At 39.0% G+C, this 22672-nt stretch overlaps 1 protein-coding gene across 6 annotated transcripts in view; it reads left to right on the top strand.

The window, feature by feature from the left end:
* Window positions 1–22672, top strand: part of PLCB4 (phospholipase C beta 4) — a 241450-nt gene that overhangs the window by 102788 nt on the left and 115990 nt on the right. For all 6 annotated transcript variants that reach the window (XR_002436444.1, XR_002436445.1, XM_021390074.1 and 3 more), the window contains exon 3: window positions 6403–6470. The gene's annotated coding sequence lies outside the window, so the exon portion shown is untranslated. The remainder of the gene's footprint in view (window positions 1–6402; window positions 6471–22672) is intronic.

The following is a 22672-nucleotide window of genomic DNA, read 5'->3' as shown; positions in this document are numbered from 1 at the left end:
CAGAACAAACTTGTTGCTGGACATCTTGGCTAGATGTATAGATTTACAGCATGAATCTTTGTAAAGAGGCATGTGAGGGGGTTGGATGCCAAAAACAGATAAGCATGTACATCCCCCGGCTCCAAAGGGGTGCGGCCTTCATCCCACAGAGTTAGTGTTGTGCCAGTCACCACAGAAAGTAGCCATGGGGAAACACGTAAGCTTCTCTCGCTACCTTGGTCTTGTGCAGTTTAAATTCTTGCAGTGATGCTGTGATCTCTAGAGTAGGTTTGTCCAGCTAATACTAGTATCAGGCAGTTAGGTAGGTGCATTTACCGGAACTGTTGGCTCTCAGTAACAACTCTGTACGTACAGGTGCTTGCAACATGCTTCATCTGTTCAGGTGAGAAGCTGCACAAAGACAAATGCCCTGAGGCTACAGCTACAGGCAATGCGAGGGAAATGAAGCTAAAAGGAGAACTTAGTGCCTCTATCCAGGAAGAGCCCTCTCCCTGTACCATTTAGCAGTTCCCTTCTTCGCTTCAGGAGCCTCTGTCTACTGGTGTCAGTGCAAGTTTCCCCATTGGCTTGTGTGAGTCCTGGATTTCACACTAAGTGTATACAGTGGCCAAGTCATTGGCCATATGTACACCAGAACTAATAGAAAATTCCTTGACTTAATAGAGAAGTAGCAATTGCAAAGTCCATCAAATAAGTAACTTTTCATTTATTTTCATGTATTGCTCTGGCTGTGGCACATTGCTTTAGGCTGGTTCTTAAAATCTCATCATTATGAATACTTTCTTCTCTACATTCATTTATACATGATTTTTACCGCTCCTGTTATGACCGTCTGTAGAAGTCAAGGTTTCTTACTATTGTAAAGCAGTTTGAAATTGCAGCCCTCAAATCCTTTAAAACATTAATCCCTAGTTCCAGATTTTGTCAAATGCTGACTACAGTTAGTGTGCTGCAATTAAAGCACACCTGAGAGGCAGCACTTGAAGAAAAAGATGAATGCCTCTGGCTTACATGAAATCTGAATGTGAAAATGCAGGTTCTTGTTGTATTGCTTTGGATGTAAAGCTTTTTTTTCCTTTTTAAATGAAATGTCTCGCTCAACTCTATTGCTTTTTCTCCTTATTCCACTGTAATTTGCTATTCCCTCACCTGTGCTCATACCTGTGCTTGTCAGTCTGAAGTGCAACAATGAACTGAGCTTAGAGAATAAGGGGAAAAATAAAGGAAGGGTGGAGATAGGATTTTGTGGTTTGTTGTTTTCTCCTAAAATCATTCAAGTCTCACATAAAGCTCCACAGACGCAACAGATGAGTAGGACAGCAGTAGGCTGCCCGTTTACTTAATTCTGCACAAAAGATGGTGCAAACTCCTTAAAATGTCTTTGCCACTGGGAAGTTGTAGTGGTCAGCATAGATTGCACCCAGTGAAGCAGAGTCTCTAAAATAAGCATCAGTGTTCCTTGTGTAATTCCTATGTTCCTTGTATAATTCTTGCAGATGTTCTGAAAGGCTTAGAGGAAGCTCACCTCTCCATTATTAAGGTGCTTGAACATGGATAGCCAAACTCCCTACTTTCTCTGTGTGCTCGTTCCAGGGTTTTTAGTTTGCTTTTTTTTCTAAGAACGTGGGTTCTACTTGGTGCCAAATTTAGGCAGACTTTATCATGTGTATTTATAAACTTGATCTGGCCAGAAGTAATAAACTTCTTCACTGTAATAAAAACTATCAAGGCCAGTGTTCTTCAAGGAAAGAGAATAGCAGTATTCACACATAGCCAGTGTGAATGCTGGCTTTCTTATTTCAAATCATCCAGTAGTCCTTCAGTTATGGCAGAAATTACAGCTCTGCCTGGAATTCTACTGCAGTACTTCTAAGTCACAAATATTGTGCTTCAGCTACAATGAAATTCCAATTTTTAGCATGCTGTACTGTTGGCTAGCTACACTGGGGACCAGAAGGATTTTGTATTGATGGTTTTTGCAGCTGTTTGATCTAAACGTTATTTTTACTGTGTTCTCCTTTATAATAACTGAATGCTTGAGTTTGTAGAAACAAATAGAAAATATTTGCTGTTCTAACCCCTCACCTCTCCTTTGGATGACTGTTCCTGATCATATACTAGCACTGCCATTCACTTCTGAGTAGGTGGTTATCTGTGTGTCTAGTCCCTTCTACTTGTCTCTTTATTGATCCAATCTTCAGGAGCAAGGTTTACTGAGTGCAGAGCGAGATGCAGAGGCCCCGAAGTGGGAAGCAGGACATCTCAGCAGGCAGGTGTGCATTTGCTCATCTTGGAGATGTTTGTTTATTTATTTATTTATCTCATGACTTCAGCTTTGTGTTAGATAGAAGCAAAGGGAAGGTCTATGTACATCTGCTGTTTCTATTGCAGCTATAGTAAAAATGAATTTACTGCCTGTCAGTATTGTTAGTAGCTGGGGGGACAGTCCATTCTCAGGTTAAACTGCGTGGGTTCTGTCCTCTCTGATTCCCTCTGTTTGGGCTCTGTGCTGGTAAGGGCATTGAAGTTAGGAACAGCACATGGCAGGGGCAGTTGTCCTCTCTGTGCTGAGCTAGATTGATTGTGCCACTTGTAAGATTTCCTGTGATGACTATTTCAGAGGGGAGGGAAAAAAAGATTACTTGTACAAATGTTTTAAATAACAAAGGGTGTAACTGATCCTATCATGTTGTAATTCACATCTAGCTGTACATGACTACAGAGTAGCAGCATGAATATTGGTAGTCTGAAGGGCCCAAGAACTGTTCTGTGATTTTTTTCTTGGTATGGAAATTACGTGGTTGAGTCCTAGCATGCATAGAATACTCAGCTGGTTGCAGAATGGCGATCTATAAATTACACAACATGATTTAAAGCTCAGCTTCACAAAAACAGGAGAAATTATTTATGTACATCAGGCCAGCTGTGTGGTTGTGGATTCATTTGTGTACATACAAACTGAAATTTATCTTGTACTTCCACTCTGTTATTGTTGATCAAGTTAATCATATACTTTAATTTATTATCCTGTAGCTATGCATATAATTCCCATTTGACAGTCCATCTGACAGCTTGTTGAAATAGACTCCAGACTGCAATTAGCACCACGTGATGTGGTTAGGCCTTAGTGCCACCTCTTGTGAACTGTTTATAAATATTGCTGATTGGGTGCTTACATATAACACATTTGATTCTTTTTTATTACCTTGAGAGAAACAAGATTGGTAGGAGTAGATGATACATCTTTCATCTAGCAACTGATGAGACTTGCAGACAAGTTTTCGGACACAGACTCTTTTCCAAGTCTGTGAAAAACAGGCCTGATAACGCCAATTTGATCACCTGCTTGTTCTGCCCACCAAAAAGATTTGTGGCAATGGTGGTTGCAGTTCTTTCCTTGAAAAAGACTCAAGACTAATTGTGAAGTTGGGGTAGTGGCCTCATGGAATGAAGGTTTAAAGATTATATAAAATTTCTTCTCTGTTGCTCCTTCTCATAGGAGCACTGCTGGGATCTTTCTTCAGTGAATGGGGTAGAAGCAGTTCCATTTTTGTGCCTCAGTTGCATACAGGCATGATCTTGCTTCTTTTGGAGGGCGTGCAGAGAAGAATCAGATTTCAAAATGGTTGCTAGAGCCCTGACAAAGAAAGCTTTTCTTAGCCTTGATAGGCTCGCTGCATGTTGCCTAATATGGGAATCCATTTTATACAAGATCAGGTGATTATTTTGATCAGGTGTTTCTGTTTACAAAAAAGTTTCAGATAAAATTTCAAATATCACCTGGAGTTAGTGGAATTGTTCAGCTTTGTTTTGGATCTGGAGTGGAGTGTACATTGCTGCAGTCCATTAATAGACTTCCTTATGGTGATGGTGTGATGCCACATCTCTGAAGATCCTTAAAAATATTAGTGTTTATTACCCCTTACCTCAAAGTATTGCTTATGCTTTTCCAGAGGTAAATAGATTTCATCATAAATAATTGTTCTATTTTTGACAGACCTCAGAAAATAGTGCGGAATTTTCATTTGTGCTTCTATGAAAAATTTCAAAAATTGTTGTTACCATGTCGTGTAGACTGCAGAACATGTCGAATGTGAACAACCCCTCTAATTTGTTGTTATATCAGATTGAGAGTTTGTATTTGCCTAGTGCTTGGCTCTTCTAGGCGCTTGGTTGATGGCAAGCTGGCTGGGATTTCACTTGCATTAGACATGGGCAATCTTTGCTTATTTAAGGGCAGGAAAAAGAAGCAGCAGGTCATTTCAACTCCTGCTAATGTGTTATGGTTGTCGGACACATACCTAACTCAGCTCTTGTGGATTGTTCTGTGACTTAACATGAAGGTAGGATTTTAAGTCTTGATTTCAGAACCGTTCTTTTAACTCATCCCCTTGAAGGTTAGATTCTTATCTCACAGCTCCATCTACTGTTGGTGTACTTTGTTATATTCAGTCTCCCTGTCTCTCTTCAGGTTTGTTTTTTTAAATTCACGCACACATCTAAAAACTGTGTTTTCTTTTAGTGCACTCTTTCTTTCTGGGGCCTCCTTCTGTCCTCACTGTCTTCGCAAGTCTCTTTGCCGCTTTACTCTTCCATATGAGTGTGTACTGTGTGTACCATCATGACACATCTCTGACTAACAATTTTAGGTGTTGATTGGATCTATAGATTGGATCGCTTAGGGTTGTAGACTGAAGACTAGTGCATGAGTTTCATGCATTTTGCAAAACATCTGTTGGAAAAAGCTTCTTAACTGTGCACACATCTTAGTTTTTTTCCAGATTCTTTTTGTGTCATGTTCCTGTTCTGTTACCGAACTCCGGTGACCCTTTTAGTGTTATTCTTGCATGTAGAGAACCAAAACCCAGTCCTGGCCAAATACCACACGCAGTATCAATATGATATGCAGCAAAATGGCGTTTATTGGTAAAAGCTACAGAACTATATAGTATTTCTTATCTTTTTACTAGACTGTTCCAGAAGCTCACGAGGGCTCCTGGCCAATCATATTGAATCTCCCGCTTCTGACCTGTCACTTCCGAAAGGCCATATATGGAGTTGTTGTGCCCTTTGTTATGAAAACAGAGAAGCACGGCCCCTCGTGATTATGACACAGGTTCAAGTAAAGCAGGTGAACCAATAGCAAGCACATGGGGAAGGGCCTTCCACGTTACAGCCCGAGCTCCGTTATTTGCCTGATACAACACTGTTCTTCTATATTGATAAGTGTCTTGACTTGTCTTGATAAAATGCAGTCTTACTTCACTCATTCCAATTTGAAATGATTTCACAGATTTTACCTGTTACTTGGATGATATCATTGTTCCATTTGCTTCTTTTCCTGGCTTCTTGGACATCAAACACCAAATGCCCTTTTGTACTTTCAGGGCTCTTTACTGTAATTCACAGTGGCCTTCACCTCTGCTCTGTTTCACTACATAATAAGATACACGCCTTCACTCCTGAACGGTCCAGGACCCAAGCCTTCTTTGCTTACTTTTTGCGTTCTCAACTCAAGACCTGTTGCAGCAAAAGATGCTATCATAACATCTGACAAGCTGCATCATTATCCTTCCTCAGTTCCTCAGAAAGTCTCTTTTCTGTAAACAAACCACTGTTTCAAGACAGTGACCAATGTTATCAGTTTAGTTATGTGTGCCTCTGGCAACTTTTCCCATGAGGTGATTAGGTCACAGAATATCTTTGGCTCTGTTCTGGTACAATGCTACACAAAATGATGTGTAGCCTATGACTGCAGTTCCAAGGTGTTGTGGAAATACAGATAATATATTAATATATTCTTTATAAATATTTTAGTTGCGAGAACATGTGGGTGAAATCTGACTGTGGCAAGCAGGATGGTTAGAAATATAGAAATGAGTGTGCAGAAGGATCATGGTCTTCATTCTGTAGTGCATCTCTTGTTCATGCTGTACTCAACTCTACATTACTGAAGCTTATGCTTCTGTAGGGAAATCTTACCAACTTTGTTGCTCATCTAAGGAACACATGAAACTCAAACAATTAAAATCAGCTAGCATTTATTCTGGGAAGCTATAAATGTGACAGCACTGTTCAGCTGTTCCTTTGTGATGATTATTAATCATTCAAGATGCCTTATGAATGTTAAAAAACTGTCCTGGCACAGCGCAGTGGAGAATGGCATACTTCATCCAGAACTTCCAGCACTGCTAGCCATAACTTATCTTTTTCTATGCAAAGATACATAGCAAAAATTTTCCCATGAAAGATTTAAGTGTCATAACCGAATCTTGTTCTTAAGTGTTTATCTTCATACTGTGCTTTTGTGGACTGCTTGGGGGAGTGTTTTTGCCAGTAGTGAGATTTAGCAGATGACAGCATATTTTATACTGAACTTCTTTTTGTTTTATTGCTTCACAGAAGGAAGAGTTTCCCAGCGCATCAGCCTAATTAGACCGCTGTTTTTCCATCCAGTCCAGAGCTACTTTGTAAGTTACTTCCTTGTAAACTAGAAATTGAAAGATAAGCAGAATTTGCAAAAGTGGTGCTATTGCCCCTTTGTCCCCTCTCTTCCCCTCCCTCCATCTCTTCCTCCCCTCCCCCTGTGTCTCTGAGTTTAAGCTTTTGGTCTATTATATCACTCTGTTAATCAATTTTCTATAGATTTATAGGTATATCACCTGGTTTCAATACATTATCCCATAATTACTAAACTGAAACTGGTTAAGAGTATGAGAGGACAAAGAGGCTGTTACTTAGGGAGACAATTTCTAGGTTTTGTTTGTCTCACAGTGGTATTGGCTTACAATATTTTAAAATTTCAGTCTACTGCCAACTTCCTTCTGATTTCTGTGGAGATGTACAACTAACATGATCAGGAAACAATTTTTTTCTGAAACTGAAAAGGAAAACACATACTTTTTTTTTTTATACTGTGGTGTCATTAAAGCTGGAGTAGCTTACGTACTGTGTAAAAACAACTGACTGATGTTGTAAGAGAAGTCTGAGAGCTGGTAGTGTCACACAAGACTTTGTAGCCTGATCCAATAACATAAGATATCCAAGACCCAAAAAAGACAACTTTTTAAACTGAGGAGCCAGCTTGAGTGGCGGTGGAAGTGACAATAGCATATAGGGTATGGGCTGCTGCTGCTCCGTAATTGGTGACTGGTAAATTTTGAGATAGCTGATAGTATCATTATTTTCACAAAGAGAGCTTTCTTGAGTTTGTGAGGAAAATGTCAGGTGTCATGACCATGTGGGGGACCAACTCGTGAAGAGAAACTTCATGAAGTAACAGATAGAAACACAGAGGTACATTTCTGTACTGCAAAACTGCCTAGGCAGCTAGTGGGATTCTGGATGCATTCCCAAATTGCAGCTCACCTTAACAAAACTGTACCATAGGTTTGGCACTTGCCTAGCTTTTGTTTGATTTACAGTAAGCTCATTAATTCTCATGACAAAATCAAGCCAAGAAAAAGATTAGGCAGATATTCCTTCTAGTTCTTGCACTCTCTAAATAGGAGACATCTCCATGACTCAATTTTGAACTCTGTTGGTATGAATGAGTGTCATGCAATAGTGGCAACTGATGAAGCTGTTGAGGTGCAAGGCATACAGGTTAATAAAAAGTACTGGATCAGTGACCTACATTGAGAAAGACTTTTTCATGCAGTCTGTCTTTATATAGGTCAACAACTATCCAAGATTTCAAGACCAATGGAATGCTTTTCCCCCTGCCAGAAGAGTTGCCTGTAATAAGCATTATTTAATTTGTTGCTACCTTACCATGGCTATTACAGCCTGCTCAGTTTAGGATGCATTGAGTATAATGCCTAAACTTTTCACTCTAGAGGAGATGATGTGCAGTGAATGTTTCAGAGTTCCCTTAGATTTGCTGTTGGAAATGTGACTATTCCTGCAGCCAGTTCCCGGGGATGCACCTGAATATCTCACTCCTTAATGCATATCTGTTTGTCATGGCAGCCCATTCCTATAGTCTCTAATTAATTTATTAAATCTTCCTGGAGAAGTTAGGATGATGTTGAGTAATAAACTGCATTACAGTCAGTGTGGAGTGGCCAATCTGCTTAAGTGCTCTGATCTACTGGATCAGTGTCACCATGGGCTCTGCGTTGCTAAAAGCAAATCTCATTGTTAACACTGGAGAAAATTTGAATCTTTCCTTCTACCATAGTACTGTGCAGAAAAGTCCATGCATACCCAACAGTGAGGGGAAAAAAAAGTACTGCTTGGTACAGTCATTACTTTGACTTGCTTTTGTCATCCATAAAAGTGTTCCAACTCCAGGCCAAACAACTCAGTACTCTCTGATCTCATATTCCCAGCACCATATTCTCTGTGGATATACCAAGTGGTATTGCTCTATTTTTTTTTTTTCTCTTTGGCATAACATGTGAGTTAAGTATCACTGCTAATGCCTAAACTGATTCTGTTTGTGTTACTATTAAATTTTAAATCAGTGATTAAAATAGTTGAAAAATTGGATCTTTTTTCCTGGAAATATAGTTAGTGCTAGGCAGAGCTCACTATTACTAATACAAACTTGAGAAATTGTGGGTGGATGTTGTTTTCCCAAAGGGTGAGATAGTTGACAATAGCATGGCAAATGACAAACAGCAACATAAGTCTCTTTTGGCATTCAAATAGGCTGAAGAGAATACATGCTGTTCAGAAATCAAGTGGATAATAAAGTACTGGGCTGTGGTAGAACAGTGTCTAGGCTCAGTTCAGAAAGCATTTGTATTGTTGCTGAGCTGCAGGGGTTGTTTGGTGCATAAGGATGCCTGTGTGCGTGTATTTTCTAAAAAGAAAATGTGCCCCTAATTATTTAAACTTTCAAATACCAAACACAATTAGGTTATATTTGGGCTTACTTTTAAATTAAAGTGCTACTTGAACATAAATAAGTATTTATCTAAAAGTAAACAAAACAAGCTGTAGCATCTGAGTCCATTGCTAAATCTCTAACAAGATTCTGTAGCCTATGAAGGTTCATCTTAATGAACTGCATGTACATTCTGTATAAAGCCTTATGATTGTCCTTGCTGGCTTTGAATATTTTGTGTGAGTCAGAAGCCTGTATGAACCTTTCTCAGAATCAGTTTTTTTCACAGCAAGACTGAAAGTGTGAAAACCTGCGTGTGAGATCCTCACAATACAGCAGATATTAGTTTATTTTATTTAACTGCACAAGAGTACACAGTGGTTGAGATCTGTTTAGTGTGGTAATTTGCCGAAAATATTGGGAATGAGGGCTTGTATTCAATAAGCATTTTTTTTTAAATATGGAGTTTGAAACATCTCATTCCAGCTGTTCCTTTGTCTCATCCTTCTCGTATGATCAAATGACGTGGTGGCTTTACAACAATTAACAAACTCCTCGCTTTGAATATACCCTTGGTGCTTCACTGTGAGTTGCCTAGCAATGTCAGGCTGCTGATACAGCTGGAGCTTTTGCCTATGAAGGATATGTATGTCACCTTTCTATCAGAGAGTTACCTCTCTTGGTCCTTAATCTCCTTAGTAAATGCTTAGAAGTTCAGTAGTCTTTTGTGAATTTTTTTCTTTTCTTTTTCTCTCTGCAGTTTCTCTTTGTTACAGCTAATTGTTCAAAGACTACAGTGAGGCATTTTATGGTGGTCAGGATGAGTAACAAAAAGAACAAAAGCATGCAATTTGTTACAAAAACTTGAGTACTCCCTTTGTGAAATTTAACATAAGTTGCTACAAAAACAAACAAAAAAACACCCTTGCCTTTTCTTTCTGTTTATCAAGTGTATCATACCTTGATGTTTTCTGCTATCAGCAGTGTTTTGTATTCTGTTTGCTGAGCTGGTGGAGTCTAAATGTTTCATAAAAGCCTCATGGGGAGAAGGAAACAAGCAATTTCTCCTTTGTGCTACAGGGTTATTAAGGCCTCATAACTTCTTACTGTCAGAGGTAGGAGCCAGAGAAAAGGAAGGTGGGCCAGATTTGCAGAATTAGGCAAAAGAAAAAAAAATACAACCAAACCACAAGCAGCAGTTTATTGCTATAGTTATAATCTAATTTACTGAGTCATTCATCTGGCTGGAAGTTTATTCATTCTCATGTTCCACTGTGGTTTGATGGTTTTGAGACCATCATAAAAATGAAGTGAAGCTTGGAGGAAAAGGTACAGGGAGAGATGTAGGCTGCAGTCCCACTGCCCTCCCTCCTTGGACATCTGTGCCTGGGTTCCGGGGTGGAATTTTAGTCAGAACTGGCAGATTATATATGTTAGCATGGTTTCACGTTATTTAGAGCTTGTTCTTATGAATGTAATGAATTGATAATACAAACTCATGGAAAAAAAAGCCCACTAAGGAAACCATTAAATAAAATATACTGCCTGTGGCTCAAAGCCTCTGAGCACTAAACCACAGAAGAACATTCTAAGAAAAATACAGTTACATGATTGGTCTGATCAGATCTTCTCCCCAGTAGGTATCACCTCATGGCCACCATTGGTGGTAGAATTTTTATCAAGCCTTGTATAGTGGTTGTATTATTGGATGGATACTTCTTTGATAGCTAAATCCAGTGGTTCATTGCTGCTTCTCTTCTTTTCCAGGCAAAAATAAAAAATGCAGAGGTGACATTTTATCCCTAGCAAGTGTAAGGCACAGCATACACCAAATTACAGGGAGCTCTTAGAGGGAGCAAAAGGCATTACTGTCTAGCATTTGTTTTCTTCTGCTCTCCTGTTGCACAAGCTCTGTTTGTTGCCATCCTGTGGACTCTATCCCTGTAATCAGTAGTGAGCACAAAGACAAGGGAGTGTATTTTGTCCCTTGACATTGAGAAAAACCTGTGAGCTGTCTGTGCCCCCTGAAGATTCATACTTGTAAAACTGGCATTGTTCAGTCCATAGGTTTTGACAAATTCACTTGTGCCCCAGCACTTCAGTAATAAATACGCTACCATGCAGGTGCCCTGTTATTTCTTCTTTTTAGTTGGAGAAAGGGAAACATTAGAGAGCTTGTGGAGATTCAGTTAATGGCTAAAGATCCTAGTCCGGCAACATCTTAGTCATAGAATGGTTTCAGTTGGAAGGGACCTTCAAGATCACCTAGTTCCAACCCCCTTGCTATAGGCAGGGACACCTCCCTCTAGACCAGGTTGCTCAAAGCCCCCTCCAGCCTGGCCTTGAATGCCTCCAGGGAGGGGGCATCCACAACCTCGCTGGGCAACCTGTTCCAATCAGATGTATCTAGTAGTAACCTTGTGCATGCTGTATAGGGCTTGTTTGATGATTAACTGAAAATTGCATGTGGGCAAGTGCTAGCAATGATTATACCCCACTATTCAAAGACCTAGGGTCAAGGCCTCCATGATCTGTCAGATTGCTTTTGTATAAAGCAGCAATGCTCTCATTCTGGGCTATGCTTTTAACTGCTTGTAAATTGATGTGGACCTGTCTATTCAGACACTGTGAGTCTCTAGCTTCTTACTTAGCTGCTTACTTATTAACAAATGAACTCATAAGTTATGAGATTTAAAACATAAATGTTAAATTGAAGGTGTCAGTATGACTATCAAGTTCAGTTAGTTCTGTCTAGCGCACATTTCCAAGTTTCTGAGATAAAAAAGCAAACAAAACAAACAAGCAAACAAACAAATAACCCTAAACATGCACAGACTTGATAGAATACCTTGGATGTTATTACCAGTCACTGGTGTTAGCTGAGTTAGTGAGCCTGTTAAACTTGGCTATAAGATATTTCTCTTTTACTGTATTGCTGTAGTATCTGAAAATGAGCCATATAGAGAGCCCTATGACTTCATTAGGTTTGAAATTAGACAAAAACACTACAAATACACTGGCTAGAACAGAAATTGTGACTGGGGAAGCGCTTGTAAGAGTTAACGTTGGGAAGGTCAGATCTAAGGAATTAAGGGTGTGGTTTTCTGGTAATATTTAAGTACTTGCAGCTGTAAGTGGAGGGACCTCATTTTAGTATTGAATCCTGTAATTCTTTGCATGCTTCTTTGGATTGATAAAAGCAGTTGAAACAAATAGAAATCCTTATATACCAGTTTAGGGTTTATTTGCTTGTTTTCTTTTGCTGGTCTCTCACACCTCACAGAAATGTTTTATAGTCATTTATATTTCATCATCACTGGAAATTCATAAGAATGATTGATTTACATTCAAGAAAGCAAACCTTAGTGCAATATGGCACTTACGAGTATGCAAGTCTCAAGTCTCTTTTTAAAGATTATTTTCTAAATTTTGGTCTATAATAATTCTGGTTGTTTCAGTATGTGTATAACATACACTGCCTGCACATATACAAATACATATTTTCTTTGTAGAAACAGTTTGTGTATGTGGCTTCTTGCCAAGAAAGCAATTTTCCTGGCTCTTAGTATATCTGCATGTGTCTTGGTCTGTCAATTTAACACAGCACAAAACACATTTGCAGAGGACCTGTTTGCTAGGTAAAAAATCTGAGTAACTGCCTTGACCCTGTGCTGGGAATATTAGTCATGGAGGCTGGCTGTGTTTGCAAAGAGGAGGGAAACAAACCAACATGACCCATCTGCTTGCACTCCATTTAATAGAGGCAGGTCCCTGATGATCCCCCCAAAGTAAATACTAATAAATATTTTTAGAAAGATCTCTTTGCTGTATGCTGCTCTCTGCTTGTAACAAGGTAATGCTTTGCATATATATAATGGATTTTCAGGAGTCTGATCTCCCAGTTTTTATCATCTTCTAACCTTCAATGCAGACTCATCTTTGTCTGTATTTATTTTGTTTGATTTTTCAGTATGCATTGTACTTTAGAAGTAACTTTGAATCTCGTCTTGGTCTCAAGTGGAAAAATGGTTCAACTTGTGTATGCTGTGATTGTTAGGAATGAAAGCTTTATTTCATAGCAGCAGCGGGAATTGTAACTCTTCAACTGTGCTCAATGGTGAAAATGTACAGCCAAAAAATGAGATATAAGATCTTTTGTTGGACTACTTTTGAGTTGATCTGGGATGACAGAGCCTATTTCAGTCCAACAGTCATTCTAAGGTTTCCATGGAGATTAATGATGTCAGAGAAGAGCAACATCTGAGTGCAGTTTGCTAAAAAGCAAGGCTGTATTATGTTATCGTGGAGAAGTGTTGTCTTTTTTGCATTTTTATAAATGTACGAAATGGTAAAGCATATTCTCTTGGTTGGTTGCAGTTTGGTTTTGATTTGTGTTGACTCTCAGCTGAAGTAATGCTTCTACAGTGTGGTTGTTTTCCTTCAGTTCACCTCAGTGCTGCAAGTGATGATTTCAGACTCTGAGATTGTACCATCTTCTATACCATCTATTTTAGCTTTCATTGCTGTTCTCTTTGTGTGCAATACTTCGTTTATTATCATATTACCTTAATGAACTGCATGGCATTTTCTGCCTGCACTGAGTTACCTTGTCCTAAGCATGATGCCTAGGTTTCCTGTGAGTATATTTGTAACTTAGAGGCATCAAAATTAAGCGTAGTTACAGCTCTGAGTTTTATGACGTTTAGGAGCTGCCATGGAAGATAGTAGAGAGCGAGAAGTGGCACAGTGAGAAACTACAAAAGTTGTAAGTCTAATACAGGCATAATTAAAAGCTAAAATTTGACCCTTTCATCCTATTAGAATTCAAAAGCTTTTACAATTACCTGCAGTTTTATAAAAATTAAAACATCATTCTGCTCTGGAGAGATTACTGGCAAGGAACTGTGTGTTAGAATCAGTAGCATAGCATTTTCTTATGGGGAACTTGTGAAGGGATGGAGGAGGAATTAGGAGATCTCACATTATCTTGGACCCACTGAAACTGTGTAGCCTTTTAGCCAGTCCTGAATGGGAAGCAGGCACTGCGAGCAGTGTCAATTCCCTGTTATTACCCAGATATTCCAGTTCCACAACAGTGGCTTCGCTGTGCATTATTTTAGGGGTTCCTGTAAAGTTAAGGTTATAAAAAATAAAAGTCATCAAGCATTACTTAAATTTGACCTGTTTTGTTATGTTTGAGAAAAATCATAGAATCATAGCATGGCTTGGGTTGGAAGGAACCTCAAAGATCATCTAGTTGTAACTCCCTGCTGCAGGCAGAGTTACCAACTGCTAGATCAATCACTAGATCAGGTTGCCCAGGGCCCTGTCCAACCTGGCTTTGTATGCCTCCAGGAACCCGGCATCCACAGCTTCTCTGTGCAGACAGTGCCTCACCACCCTCTCTGTGAAAAACATCCCTTTGACATCTAATCTAAATCTCCTCTCCTTTAGCTTAAAACCATTTCCCCCTGTCTTATCACTGTTTACTTGAGTAAGAAGTTGATTTCCCTCCTGCTTATAATCTCTCTTTCAATACTGGGAGGCTGAAATGAGATTTTCCTGGAGCCTTCTCTTCTCCAGACTGAACAAGCCAAGATCCCTGAGACTGTCTTTGTAGGAGAGGTGCTCCAGCCCTCTGATTGACCCTCCTCTGGACCCTCTCCAAAAGCTCCTTTCCTGGGTTGAGAGCCCCAGACTTGTATGCAGTACTCTACATGGGGCCTCACAAGGACAGAGCAGAGGTGGATAATCACCTCCTTCTCCCCGCTGGCCACTTTTGATGCAGCCCACAATAATGCTGGCCTTCCCGGCTGCAAGTGCACACTGCTGGTTCATGCTAAGTGTTTCTTCTACCAGGACAGCTAAGTCCTTCTCAGCAGGGCTACTCTCAAGATGTGCTTCTCCCAGTCTGTACACATATCTGGGATTGCCCCCGCTTTGTTGAATCTCATTAGGTATACATGGGCCCACCTTTCAATTTTGTCAGATTTCCCAGAAAGTGGGGAAGATAGAAGTCTTAAGAGCAGATTAAGATTTTATGTTCAAGATTAATTCAATTGTATTACTAGGCCACTTGCTGCTTCTATAGAGTGTTGTCTATATAAAGGTGCTTGTGCATACGTGCACGCATACTGAGGCATGATCAGAATAACAGTCATTATGGTAAACAGTCAAGTCTCTGCTTTGCCTGTTTGTCTCAGAAGATTGAACGTACGTTGCACTTAAATCACCATACTCTGGTCTTGTTCCTTAATTGTATTTGTAACAGAAACATATTCTATGTAGAGGAGAAACACTAAACTATGTAAACTAATTTTTATGACTGTACAAATTGGCAAAATGTACTCATTTTTTAGAGAATTTATTTCTTAGAAAGCATGACTTTCTAAGTGAAAACTTAGAAAAGTGACAAGGTACCTCAGAGCTCAGATCCTTTTTGTGTCCGAGTTCAGCAGAAAAGGAATTTCTTGCCTTCCTCCACCCAGGCCAGTTTCTAAATTCCTGAAATGCAAAGCTTACACAGTAGGAGAACGGTCAACTCTCATACAGACCAACTGACAGTTCCTCCTGAAAGATCAGGACCTGTTAATACATTCCACATGTTCTCTGTCCTAGTTTTTCAAATTGATTATTTTGAAAAGCCAAGTAAGAATATCTTTATTTTGCAGGAAATGTTTGGTGCCATTAGGCAGCAATGCTGTTGAAAAGAACAAAGCTGGAACAGCTTTTGATAATGTCCTCTGAGAAACGGCCATTTGCTGTACAAGTGATATGAGCAGGACTGTTTGTTCTCACTGGGTACTAAGCACTTGAAAATTCAGGCACTTCACTCATGAACCTAAAAATGAGTGAAATTCTCTTGAAGTTTTAAGTTTTGAGCAACTTTGAAAATCTGACCCCAATTGTGTAGTATGATGTGTGGTATATGGCTGTTGGTACAGTAATATAGTTGTATCTGACTGTTACTGAGAGTGTTAAAGACTGTGTTTATTATTTGACCTAAAAAAGGGAGAAGCCTCTTCTGAGATAAAGTTCTATGAAGCAATATAGTGTTTTTGTGGGTCTGGTCATAGTGAGTTCATGAGTTTAACACTTAGATAGCAGGAGCAGCTAGCACAGTGTGGGACGTGAAGCCTGGGTGAAGCAGCTACAGACTATAGTCTTATTTCCTGAGAGAGATTAAGATTTAATGAAATGTTCTGTAATCCACAGCAGTGTTGAAGCATGTTTGTGCTTGGTAAATGGACAGAAGAGGTGTGGAGTAGAGGAAAAAGTTGTGGAGACTATTTTCAAGTACATTCCTCCGGGAGAATAATTTTTCAGATCTACTGAGTCATGCAGATGGTTGCATAATTGATTGACATTATATATACGAGTATCCTCCAATCCATCTACATTCCTCCCTTCACACACTGCCTTTTCACTCAGTTCTGTTATTGGTATACCATGTTTGGCAATGTTTTGGTATGCTGAGTTTACTTGACCAAATACAAAGTTTATTTAATCAAATATAAAGTCATAGCCTGAGAAACACAAAGATAGGAATCCCTAAGCTTGCAGTTCAGCATAGTATCTTTTTCAATATTTCTGCTTTTCAATATTTTTCCACGAAGAGGACAAGTCAGGTATCTACTTCCCCCTCCTTGTCCAGTTGAACCATCAACTTTTGTCTTCTCTTTACCAGTCATGCCAGTGGCTTTGGCGATTGCAGAGCCTTGTGTAGAGACCTCCACTGATGGGCTGTCCAGTAGTGTGAGGCACCTCAGTTGTATCACTGATATTATAAAGAAAAGAAAGAGGATGAACCTTCCTTCCCCTCAGGCCAAACTGCCTAAATCCAGGTGTGAGAGGCTTTGTTGTTCCTTTCTTGGTGTGTGGTGTTGATTTTTTTTGTTTTTGAAGAACTTCATTCCCCCAGGAAGCAACAAGGAATTTGTGTATAGGAACCCCACAAAACTGGTATTGGAAAGATAGGTACATAAAGTATGAACTAGAAAGGAACATCAGGCTTCATTAAACTGTAGCCATGTCACTTGGCAGAAGTTAGGAGAAGCTCTAATTATGTAGGAGTCAGACCTAGGACTTCTAGTGTTGGGTCTCTCATGGGCGGTCCTCAATACAAGGATCAAAATTTCCCTTTAGAGATGTGAATGTTGTGCCCTTTGAGTCTGACATTTATATATGAAAGCAGACGATTTTCAGTGTACACTGCAAATAGCTGCATAGCTGACTACTTGTTTATCCTCAGCATGTGGAGTTTTGCAGGTGCAGCCAACATGCAAACATTTTTCTCCCACACTCTTAGGCTGTCCTGTCCTTTTAGAACAGGACTCTGTAAGCTGATATCTTTATTTTGTTAGTTTTGCATGCCACTGTAATCAAGTTTGTTTACTGTATGGCTTTTCGCTTCTGATGATCAATACTTTACTGTGTCCAAGGTTTTCTTATAACCTGCATCATAAAAGTTACCTGTTATGTACATACTCTTAAGAAAGAAGAGTTACTATTTAGAAGTTTCATAGTTTCATGTTTCATAGTAACAGCCTTGATTATTCTCGGACATGTGCAGAATGAACAGTCCCTGACTCCTACAGTTTGTACTCAATAAAATGGTCAAAGTCATGTTAAATCAGTGATGTCCATTTATCCATAGAAAAAACATATGTATTTGACAGTTTAAGACTTCAAAATGCTGTTCCTTTTATCCTGAGTTGATTTTTGAATTTAAAATTTCCAAAGATGTTGAATCAGTGAGCATGCTCCAGCCTCTTTCTTTATCCTCTTTGTACTACTGCTGAGGTTGGAAAATAATAACCCTGTATTTCTGCTGTAGCATAAAGCAGGTTTGCTTGGAGTGGCACAGGGCCCGCAGCTAAACTGGCAATTGAAACAAGATCTGACATAAATCTTTGTATGCCTTGCCTGTAAGATAAGTCTCCATGTGTGGTGTATTTTTAATGGCTCATGAATAGTCAAAGATGAGAGAGGGAGAGAAGAAATTGGAAGAAATAGAATTTGAAGGACACGAGCAACTTGTATTTGGAGAAGAGACACAGTATGATGATAAAGGAAAAGAAGAAATGAGATGGGTATGAGAGTTTGTAAAGACAAAGAGACTTGAATTACAGCAGCAAGACCCACTAATTCAGCTAGATGGGAGGTCTGGGAGAGCTGGAGGACATCTGAACAAGACAACAGGCAGAAATGGAGATGTCTTGGGGAAGGTGCAGAGAGGGCAACAGGGGTTATGTTATACACATCAAGTTTGGAAATGTGAGAGGTAAGCTGCTTTACCTACTGCTGTTTGATAATAATTACTTGCAGTCTACTTGGAATTATGATTTATCATAGAAGGGTCCCAGCATTTAAGTCAGTACTTTCTTCTGTACCTCTGTTATGCTTGCTCGTGAGTTACTTGCTTCATCCGCACTGTGAAGTGTGGCTACAAATGTCAGAAAAAATCAGCAGAAGATTAAGGGCAAAAAAAGCTCAAAGATAATCTGCATTTAGCTTCAACTTTACTATTTCTGCTTCAGTACTAAAAATATGGCTTCCATGTCCAAAAGCTTTTCTGTTTTCTTTTCAGCTATTCTCAGTTAAAGAAACTGGATAAAATCTGTAAACTTCATCTCACTGTGCTAACGTTATCTGTGAACGTAAGGCAGCTAATTACAAGCTTCAAAACCCACTAGAAATATGTAGTTGTTTTGGTTTTTTTTACTTTCTACAACGTAACTTTTTGATGTATGTTTCTTTTAAATCCAAATGTATACTTACAGTTTTTGAAGTCTATGGGAAAACAGTGAAGAAAACACAAGGGCCACATGAGGGAATTCCATATTTATTTTTGGCATTTATTTCCATGAAGAGGAGGTTTCTATTGACGCAGAACGTTTCTTTCTTTATTTTTTTTCCAACTTGCAAATGTTGTTGAAGCATTAAAATCTTGCTGGCAAGATTCCAGAATGAATGTTTGTATAGTAGAATGGATGTAATATTTGTATAACTTTGAAAACAGCTTTTGAGCTGGTGTTTCATAAGCAGGATATGAAGCTGTGTGAAGTATTACTTCTAAAATGCATGTTGCATATTCAGAATTGATCAGCTTATAGACAGATGATATACCACAGTTGTTGAAGTGCCACATATAACACGCTAGTAATAGAAAAACAAAGTGAGTGTTGTTAAAGGTGTTATCCTTTTCTATGTAAAATGTTCTTCATTATAGCTAAGGACTTGGGTTTGACTTACCATGATTTTGTCAGAAGGACTTGGCACAAAACTGGAGAGTTAGAGCTTTGGCAGATAGTGCATTGAATATAGGAAAGGTAATAGTTGTGTTTCAAATTAAAACCTTCACCTGCAGAATCTGGAAATCTATGGAGATAGTAATTTACTGCCTATGGGAAATTACTCCAAAATGATCATTTTTAAAACAAAATTGGCAGAAGAGGTGCCTTGGCTTCAACCTCCAGTTTCTTTTAAAAGAAAATAACAAAGTAAAAAATAAGCATTAAGAGGTCCTTTGGATTGCAGGGCTGCTTTCTTCTCTAGCTGGTGGTTAATTAGCAAAGTCAAGCAAGGTGGTGGAGTGTGTTCAGAAATGCTGTCCTTTTGAATGCAAAACTTTTGCGAGGCAGATCTGTTCCATTGTGGGTCTGCACAGTGCTTACCAAGCCCAAGCTGCACCCAGGACTTTGTGCATTAAATACTGCCTGGGAGACTTGCTCTGTGTTGAGGACTGGTGGAGAGGTGAGAATCCCATTTCAGCAGGCCTCTGATTTGGTGTGATGCCTGGTCCCCAGCACTGTAAGCCAGAAGCTCAGTGGCAGTGGCCCAGGCGCAGGTTTACGTACAGTACACAGTGGTGACTGCTTTCCTCCAGCTCTGCCTGCAAGAGGTGCTGTGTACTGTTGGGATGTAAATCATCCTGCATGAGAAAGACATTGTATGAACATATGGTACTTGTTACCCAATAATGCTGAATTACTGGACAAGCAGTTACTTCTTCACGCGAGATAAGAAGTCTGTGATATTTCCAAGGACTACCACAGCATCCGTAGAGGCTGCATGTTATGTGATAGCACCTAGAGCAGATCTCTTGAGTTCAGCTTTGACTGCCCTGGTACTTTTTCTGGTCGAAGTCCTGAAGATAGTTGGATAAACACAAGAACAAGAGCAATGTTTATTTTTCTACAGAGTGTTTTGAATGATGGTCAGATTCACTGCTTCTCTTGATCCAGCTTTTGCAGTCCGCTTAAATGGGAATCTGATTAGATTCTTTGTGAGGAAACTACACATTTAACTGTAGATGTAGCTATTTTCAGAAATCTACCCACCCATCCTTGTACAGCTAGAAATGGTTTGTCCTGCCACAGACAGAAAGATGACAAGATATTTGAGCTAGCTGGCCAGTTAGGCCAGGCTTTCTTGCTTCTTAAAGATTATGTTGCTGGAATTCTTTTAAATACTGTTCTTCACACGTTCATGCAAATTAGCTAATTACCAGCCTCTGCTCAGGCTTCCATGAGTGCTGAATAGTGGAACAGAATGATTTAATTTCCCTAGCATATTCTCCTGGCACTTTTGCATACAGAATACGCTGCTCTAAAGTATCCCTTGATACTAGATCCTTGGCAATGTTCCAAACGGAGTTCAAGTTTAAAGCCATTCAGCATAATTTTGGGTTTGGTAAACCTGAATTTGTCACCTTCCCTGCAACGTGTAATTTTGCCACCTGTAATGTGGGCTTTCCTCTACATCTTATGTAAGTGTTTAAATTGTGAATCAGCATAGTTGGCTCTGATTATGCATCTGATATTCTCTTGAGAGAGTAATTAAACTGAGGTGATCATATGAATCTCAGTTTTTGCACATTCATTATGCTTTTAAAAATAACTGAAGAGAGTTCTCTGTCACTTTAATAAATAGGTGTGATTTTTTGTGATTTTCAGTTTTGAATGGTGCTTATTCTGAAACACGTGCCACTGTCAGACAGTAGCAGTATACAATAATTTCCCATTGAAATTCCTTCGAAAGAGTTTGTGTGTAAGACAGAGGAACATTCTGATTGGCTGAGTGTAAATTATTTAAATCACAACATTTTGGGCTGCGTCCAGATTTAAGCTAAGGAAAAGGAATTGGGTCAGATGGTTCTGTTTCTAATCAGTAGTTCAGTCCTAAACCTAGAGACATTTTTAGTATGTTTTTACTCATTAATTTTACTACAACTTCCAAATAAATACAAATATTAAAAGAGCAAGCCTTGAGGCTCGGACAGGCAGGAGGAGTAGTGTCAACACCTTGTTTATAACAGACCTTGGCAATCAAGAGGAAGGTGTAAATCAACTAATTAAACATTGTTGTCTGTCTGCCATCTTATTACATGCAGTGTTTCAATGACTGGTATATAAATTTTCAGAGATAACAAAAATGAAATCAGTACTCTCAATTTGAAATTGTGTTATGTTTCATAGTTAAACAGGAGTGGTTTCTCCCAGTGAAGCACTAAACATAAAACAAAAGTATGCATTATTTTAAGTTCAGCAGATCAGTGTACTGCATTTGTTTCTTTGCTAAACAGAGAGAGATGCTTTGTTGCGTCTCTCAAAAATCATGGATTAAGGCTCCATTTCAGTTTATTTCAAAATCATCAATCTCACAAATGCTAGTATAAACATGGTGAGGGGAACAAAATAAAACACAAATAGTTGCCACGTGAAACTGGTTGTAATATGCATAGTTAACCCTTTAAAGATGTTCGTAGATCATAGTATTGAGGTCGTACTTGGACCTTACTAATAACAGCTTTGTTCAGATGGGACAATATATAGATCTGTCTCGAAAAGCTCATGTCTTGCCGTTCTTAATTCTTTGCATTCCTTTAAGGTAGGCTGAAGCTGGACTGAAAATTGTAGGCAAATCCCATGCCAGTACTATAACTTAGGTTAGCTGTGTGATAATAAGGATTGTATAAAAACGTACATTTAGTCCAACTTTGTTTTCTGTTTTAAGCAGTTAAAAACAGCAGTCTGGCACTAAGCTAAGGTTAAGTGTAATCTGCAACTCCTAAAGAACTTTGTTCCAGCTTGAGGGCATCCTCAATCCTACAATAATTAATTTCAAATGAGGCTAAAGATGAAAAGTATTTCAAAATAGTGTATTTACGTAGCAAAAACATCTACAAGTTTTCTTTCAAACTTACAATGGCTTATTCTTTCAGCAAAATATTCCCAGCTTGATTGCATAAACTGAGTTAGGGCTTTTCAAGATCACTTCTGTGTATTGGCACTGCATGTGCTGATATCTTAGCTGTCACAATGTGAGTGACTTGTCATTTCTGACAGAGCTTGCGTATCTGAATTATCCTGATTATGGGTTGCACTGGAAATCAGTATTTTCAATTACAGCATCTGTTTGGGAAAAGAATAAGTAGTCATTTAAAATTTCATGAACTTCCCATAATTCTTAAATTGTTATCTGCTTGTAAGTTTTCAAAGGGCCTGAAGGGAACATGGATGTTCTAGGCTTTGTCAAAGAACTGAGAAGTCCTTTACTAAAGGTAACATGATGCCTGCGTTTGGGGGGGGGGGGGGTTGTTCTGTCTGGATTATTTCTTGCTTGGTTTTATTTATTCATTTTATTTTTTAATGTACTCTTTCTTTCCCATTACTTCTGAATGAATGGTTTTTACTGGATTGCTGTGTTTCCTAATGGATTATGATTATGAGAGCCTACTAATGATTTGTTGGAATATAGTACCCTCTCTCTCTGTCTCTCTCTCTCTCTGTCTCTCTCTCTCTCTGTCTCTCTCTCTCTCTGTCTCTCTCTCTCTCT

The sequence above is a fragment of the Numida meleagris genome, chromosome 3, assembly GCF_002078875.1.
Source record: "Numida meleagris isolate 19003 breed g44 Domestic line chromosome 3, NumMel1.0, whole genome shotgun sequence".
Taxonomy (NCBI): Eukaryota; Metazoa; Chordata; class Aves; order Galliformes; family Numididae; genus Numida; species Numida meleagris.
This window is presented reverse-complemented; position numbering and strand designations above follow the sequence as displayed.